Consider the following 7,205-nt stretch of genomic DNA (forward strand, 5'->3'; position numbering starts at 1 on the left):
AATTTCTGAGCATAGAACCAGGAGTAACCCCTGAGCATTGCTGGGTGTGACCCAAAACCAAAAAACAAACAAACAAACAAAAAAGAAAATGTTCTACTGAGTTACATCCATTGCAGGCATATGAATATCTTAAAATTATATTAAAAGAGATTATAATAATCATGAATTATATAGCTCAAGAACTGCATTTACCTAGTAGGGGGGAAATAGTGTGTGTGTGTGTGTGTGTGTGTGTGTGTGTGTGTGTGTGTGTGTGTGTGTGTGTGTATGTTTCAGCCACACCCAAAAGTGCTGGAAACTACTCCGGTATTTGCTCCCTGTATGCAAAGCTTTTGCTAATCTCATCAAACTATCTTGGCCTGAAATAAGGAGGAGTTATGGGTAGTGCTCAGAGACTATATTTCTGGCTCTGCACTTAGCGGTTACACCCAACTGTGTTTACTGGACCATTCACAGTGTGCAGGATTGAGTCACGGTCAATGCGGTTAAGAGGTAAAACAGTTGTCTTGCATATGTGAGGCCTGGATTTGATTCCTGGCACTGCATGAGAGTAGCCCTCAATCTTGGCATGCACACAGTGATAAGCCCAGAACACTACAGACTGTAGCATAGAGCTAAAATGTTTTTATTATACTGGCGTATAGATATGGACAAGGGGAAAAAAATTCTTAGTCATTATTGTAGACTTGGAGAGTCCTCTAGACTTATTCTGTGTCCTCTGGAAACTATGTGCATGAGGATGAGTCATCTTCCCAAGATAAAAGAACCTCTGAAATGGGGCAAGAGCAATAGCACAGTGGATAGGGTGTTTTCCTTGCATGCAGCTGAGTGGGTTCAATCCTTGGCATCCCTATAGTCCCATGAGCCTGACAGGAGTAATTTCTGGGTGCAGAGTCAGGAATAATCCCTGAGTACCACCAGTGTGGCCCCAAAACAAAACAAAATAGCCCTTGAAATGTTCTACTAACGTGCCTAATTTTTAAGTTATTCCTATGAAATAAAGTTATAAAGTTGACTTGCCATCTAACCTAAGTCCCTTTTATACATGGAGATGTTCCAAACAATATTTTAATGAGCCTTATTGGGAATGTGCTCATAGAAGAAAAATCAACTTTTAATAGCACATATATTTTATAGTCTTCAATAGTGTGTGTGTGTGTGTGTGTGTGTTGTGTGTGTGGTTATAGCATGGCTATTAAAACTAGGCAGATTTGGAGTCAGTCCTCTCTATTGCTTCAGAACTGTATAATCTTGGGCAAATTATTTATCCTTTCTGTGCCTGGTTGCTCTTCAGATAAATATCAGATTTTTTTTGATTTTTTTAATTTTAATTTTGATCATATTGGTTTACATATCTTTCACAGTAGTATTTTAGGTACATATTATTATTGAATCAAGGTAATACCCATCACCAAATTTGTCCACCCCGCATCCCCGTTCTCTTCCTTCCTACAACCCATATCCCCCACCATCACCTGCAGGCTGCTAGAGTAGGTGATCCCCTCTTTGTCTAGTTTACTATTAGTGATCATAAAATATTATCAGATTTAAAAAAAATTAAATAATTGGGCTGAAGAGATAGCACAGCAGTAGGGCGTTTGCCTTGTATACGGCCAACCCAGGACAGACTTGGATTCAATTCCCAGCATTCCATATGATCCACCAAACCTGCCCAGAGCGATTTCTTTTTTTTTTTTTTTTTTTTTTTTGGTTTTTCGGCCATTCCTGTTGATGCTCAGGGTTTACTCCTGGTTTTGCGCCCAGAAATTGCTCCTAGTGTGGGGGACCAATGGGATGCTGGGGGATCAAACTGTGGTCTGTATTAGGCTAGCGCACACAAGGCAGATACCTTACTGCTTGAGCCACCGCAGAGCAATTTCTGAGCGCAGAGCCAGAAGTAACCCCTGAGTGTGGCTAGGTGTGGCCCCCAAACCAAAAATATATAAAATAAAAATTAAATATAGCATTATAAAATAAATATAATAATATAAATAATATAATAAAATAAATATAATAATATAAAACATAAATAATCGTTATCATTGTGTATTTAGTTATGATTTGGGGGAGAGACTCAGGCAAGTATTTCTAACAATTTCACATATTTAGAGGAATAAAAATTTGGTAAGATTTGCTGCAATGCTCTTGACTTCCTCAGACTAATATTTTCCCTTTTCTTGTGAATCACAGGTGCAATTGCCAAAAGAACTGGAATAAGAAGCAACTCAATCAAAAAAGAAGAATTTAAAATACTGACTCTTGACTTAGCTCTCAAAGGCTATTTCAGTGGCAGACTTTTGGATCCAGAGGGCATAATGGGAATCAATGATAGCATCTGATGTGGGTATTTTTAAGATTTTTAAAAATATCTTATTGAAACCATTGTGATTTACAAAGTTCTTCAGAGTTGGGTTTCAGATATACACTGTTTCAAGGCCAATCCCACCATCAATGTTGACCTCCCTCCACCCATATTCCCAGAATGTATCCCATACCACCACCCTTACTCCCAGCCTGCCAACATAACAGGCCATTTTAAAGTTTTGGTTGTTTAAGTTTGGGTCTCATAATTTCATTGTTATTGATTTTGGCTTGGATATTTAGTTCCGTCCTTTTTTAGTACCATCACTGTACCTGATGTGGGTATTATTTTATAAAAGGCAAAATGCTTGGTCTGTGACAAAATAGGACCTGCAGCAAAAGGCAGCAATTTTCTATTTTCTATTTTAGTTTAAATGACTTAGGTAAAAGTTAGAGTCATGCTTCTAGCAGCCAAAACTCTCAACAAATATTTTCATAAACATTGGGTTTACTATTGCTTCCTTCTGATCAATAACAATACATTCTATGGAATACAGAAATGTGAAGTTCCTCAGAACTCCCTTTTGATGCTTTGAAATGGAAGAATTGTTAATTACCTTTTTTGTGGAGAGCAGGTTGAAATTTTATCTACAAGCTCTGATAGATTTTCTTTTTAAGCCTTTGCCCTGAGGCTTGAGGGTAAACTTCAAAAAGGGATTATCTTTAAAGAGCAGAATTCAGAAAAAATAATATATAAAACAAACCCTAAAAACACATATACATAGAGACAATGGACTGCATTTTAAGAAAAAATGATAAATAGGGGCCAGCGAGGTGGCACTAGAGGTAAGGTCTGCCTTGCAAGCACTAGCCAAGGAAAGATCACGACCACGGTTCAATCCCCTGGCATCCCATATGGTTCCCCCAAGCCAGGGGCAATTTCTGAGTGCTTAGCCAGGAGTAACCCCTGAGCATCAAATGGATGTGGCCCAAAAAAACAAAAATAAACCAAAAAAAAAAAAAAAAAGCTAAATAATGGTTATTGAGGGAACAGAGTGGTAGTGCAAGCAGTAGGGCATTTGCCTCTCAAACGCTAACCTAGGACTGACCACAGTTCAAACTCCTGGCATCCCATATGGTCCCTCAAGCCAGGAGCAATTTCTGAGCACAGAGCCAGGAGTAAATAATCCCTGAGTGTCATGGTGTGGCCCCAAAATAAAAAATAATAATAATAATAAATAATAATGGTTATTATGACACTATTGACTTTAGTTAAGTGTTATCTCTTTCCTTTTAGATTAGCCAATAATTTAATTTGATCTTATTGTTCTACTATTAAATATAGAAGGGAAGCTTGTCACATGGGTCAATTTGAGCCTTTTTGTCACTCATTGTGTGGTACCAATTTACTAACTCTATTTGCTGTGAATCCTTTATTCTACTCCATCAAACAGCTGGGCCTTTGCTCTCAGTGACCTTTTATTTTTTTTTTTTTTGGTTTTTGGGTCACACCAGGCAGTGCTCAGGGGTTATTCCTGGCTCCAGGCTCAGAAATTGCTCCTGGCAGGCACGGGGGACCATATGGGACGCCAGGATTCGAACCGATGACCTCCTGCATGAAAGGCAAACACTTTACCTCCATGCTATCTCTCTGGCCCCCTCAGTGACCTTTTAATTCCCAACGACTTCCCTCCACTTGCCCATTTATAAAAGTCCTACCTTAACTTCAGAGTTAGGTCAGGTTCCAATTCTCCACAAAATACATTGCAGAGTCTAACCCTATAGTTCTTTCCTCCTTCCTTTCAAGTTCCTAGAACTCTTTATTATCTGTTCCAGTCAGCAGGTGTACAGGAGTTTTGTATAGTATGGTACAAATCCCTAGAAATCAAGAAATCATGCTTTGGTTTCTTTGTCTCTTCTGTACCTGATTAAATGATCAGCACCTGCCTTTGTTTCTCCTTTGATATAATCATATGGGTCCATAGGAAGGAAAATAGCCCGAGAGAATGACATCAAGAAGACAAATAATGGGGCCAGAGCGATGGCACAAGTGATAGGGCGTTTGCCTTGCACACGCTAACCTAGGCCACACTGTGGTTCGATTCCTCAGTGTTTCATGTGGTTCCCCACGCCAGGAGCAATTTCTGAGCACATGTAGCCAGGAGTAACCCCTGAGTGTCACCGGGTGTGGTCCAAAAGAAAAAAAAAGAAAAAAAAAAAGAGAGAGATGAGGGGCCGGAGAGATAGCATGGAAGTGAGGCGTTTGTCTTTCATGCCGAAGGATGGTGGTTCAAATCCTGGCATCCCATATGGTCCTCTGAGCCTGCCAGGAGCAATTTCTGAGCATAGAGCCAGGAGTAACCCCTGAGCCCTGCCGGGTGTGACCCAAAAAACAAAACAAAACAAAAAAAAAAAAGAGAGAGAGAGAGATTATGCATTAATTCAAAGAAAAATACATGGGTATAAACATGACATTTCTGTTTTTCAAAGATAACATAGCTTGTTCAGAAGTGTCCATATTTAACAGTGATACTTTTCAATCAAGTAACTAATTTTAGAATAGCCGACAGCTGGAAGTTTTGTTTTAGCCACTTCTATTTCTAGAAAACATTCTTGCACACAAAGCAGGATAGTTAAGAAAGGGCTTCCGGGCCAGAGAGATAGAACGGCAGATAGATTTGATCCCCAGCACCACGTCTGGTCTCCTGATCCCTGCCAAGAATGATCACTGAGAGCCCAGAATAAACCTGAGCACAGCCCTAAAACAAACCAGAACAAAACAAAAAGGACTTCCATAATGAAAAAAAATTGGGGGGAGGAGAGTGACACATACCTAAGCAGTGCTCAAGGCCTACTTTTGGCTGTGTTCCGGGATCAAAAAAACAATATTGGAGTCAGGAATAACACTTCTGGTCATCTATATGCAAGGCAAACTCCTTATCTACTATACCTATCGTTAACATTTATAGAAAGTTCCAAAGGGCAAGAAGTAGAAAGAGCAATATAAATCTTTTTAGTAAATTAAACGACTTCCTGGATGTTGGAGGAGATGGAACCAGATTTGGCTTGCATGTGGCTAAACCTGGTTCCGTCTCCAGCACCACCAGGGGTCACTCGTGAGCACAAGATTTGGAACAAGCTGAGCACTATTGGCTATGTTCCCCACCCTCCAGAAAGAATACTTTAAACTTAGAAGCACACAAAAAAAGAAAGATCATCCAAATTGCCTTAATACAGGTCTCCTCTGCTATCTGAAAGTAGAATGTTTCTATTTGGTATGATTTGGGAACTTATTTTGAGGAGTTTAGTATGCTAGTAGTATTTTTTTTTTTTTTTTGGGTTTTGGGGCCACACCCAGCGTTGCTCAGGGGTTACTCCTGGCTGTCTGCTCAGAAATAGCTCCTGGCAGGCACAGGGGACCATATGGGACACCGGGATTCGAACCAACCACCTTTGGTCCTGGATCGGCTGCTTGCAAGGCAAACGCCGCTGTGCTATCTCTCCGGGCCCTTTTTTTTTTCTCTTCTTTTTGAAATTAGAAGAGATGGCATAGTTCTGGTGCTCAGGAAAAAATTTTACACTGCTCCTTAAAACAAAAAATAGCCTATCAAATTATACCAACCAGGGATGTTCCACTTCTACATTGCAAGGAAAACTTGTACAGTTTTTGTCTAGAGAATCAAAGCAATTCACATTATGTTTTTTCTACCCATAAAAATCCCTTACCTTGGGGCCAGAGAGATAGCATGGAGGTAAGGCATTTGCCTTGCATGCAGAAGGTCGGTGATTTGAATCCCAGCATCCCATATGGTTCCCTAAGCCTGCCAGGAGTAATTTCTGAGCATAGAGCCAGGAGTAACCCCTGAGTGCTGCCGGGTGTGACCCAAAAAAACAAAAACCAAAAGAAAAAAATATCTTACCTTGTTTTTAAAACATTATAATGTATATAATTCTCATTCTACATTGTTTCTACTATTCTTTTAGAAATTCTTATTATTATTTCAATTTTGTTTTTAACTCAAGTTGTCACTTTCTCTAATACTACTACATTCAGTCTAGAGAATTAACCTGGTAGAAAAAGAAAGAGGCTAAGATGTATACTTAGTTAAGATGTCCAGTTTGAAAAAAAGATCCCACTATTCATTTTTATTCTGGATGGAAATGAATAAGGTATTAAGGTCTTATTCACCAGGATTTAAAACATAAGCTGATACTACATGATATATCCTCATTGTTTCGGGATTGTCACCATTTCTTTATATTTAACACAAATGTGCATGAAATAAAGTCTCACAAAACACCATTGATAAATTTTATTTTTTATATTTGGGAAAGGGTACAAATTTTAGACATATGAAATCTCTGTGAAATCATAGAGATACCATTGCGCTAGAACTGAAGTCTGCAGATTAGTCAAGAAAATAAAAGACAAGAAAATTCGGAAGCAATACACACTGTTGCTTCTTATTCTAGTACATATGAGGGTGTCTTCAGTAAGTACTGATCCAATGGTCTTTATAACTAAATTTGAAGCCAACCTAATTGTTTTCTATTCCCTTATAAAATCACTCAAAGGCAATTGAAATATCTATACACTTTATTTCTAAATGTTGGAAATAAAAGAAATAACAAAATATACAAACTCATGCTATCTTAATTCTAATGTCTATCTATAAAACATGGTTGCAGCAATTGCTATCTAAAGTGTTTATAGTCATCATAAAATTTTTATGAGCTGTAGAAGTTGGTGATCATTCCTCTTTTAATGTGCTTTCCCCCCATTAGTTATCTAAAGATACATTTTTGGGCTTCCAGGAATCAGCAATAATTGCCCTCATATTCATCTAAGCACCTAATAAAATGTGCATTTATTTCCTTATTTCTAAATGTTCCAGTTAAACAAT

Source organism: Suncus etruscus, chromosome 7 (genome assembly GCF_024139225.1).
Source record: "Suncus etruscus isolate mSunEtr1 chromosome 7, mSunEtr1.pri.cur, whole genome shotgun sequence".
Lineage (NCBI taxonomy): Eukaryota > Metazoa > Chordata > Mammalia > Eulipotyphla > Soricidae > Suncus > Suncus etruscus.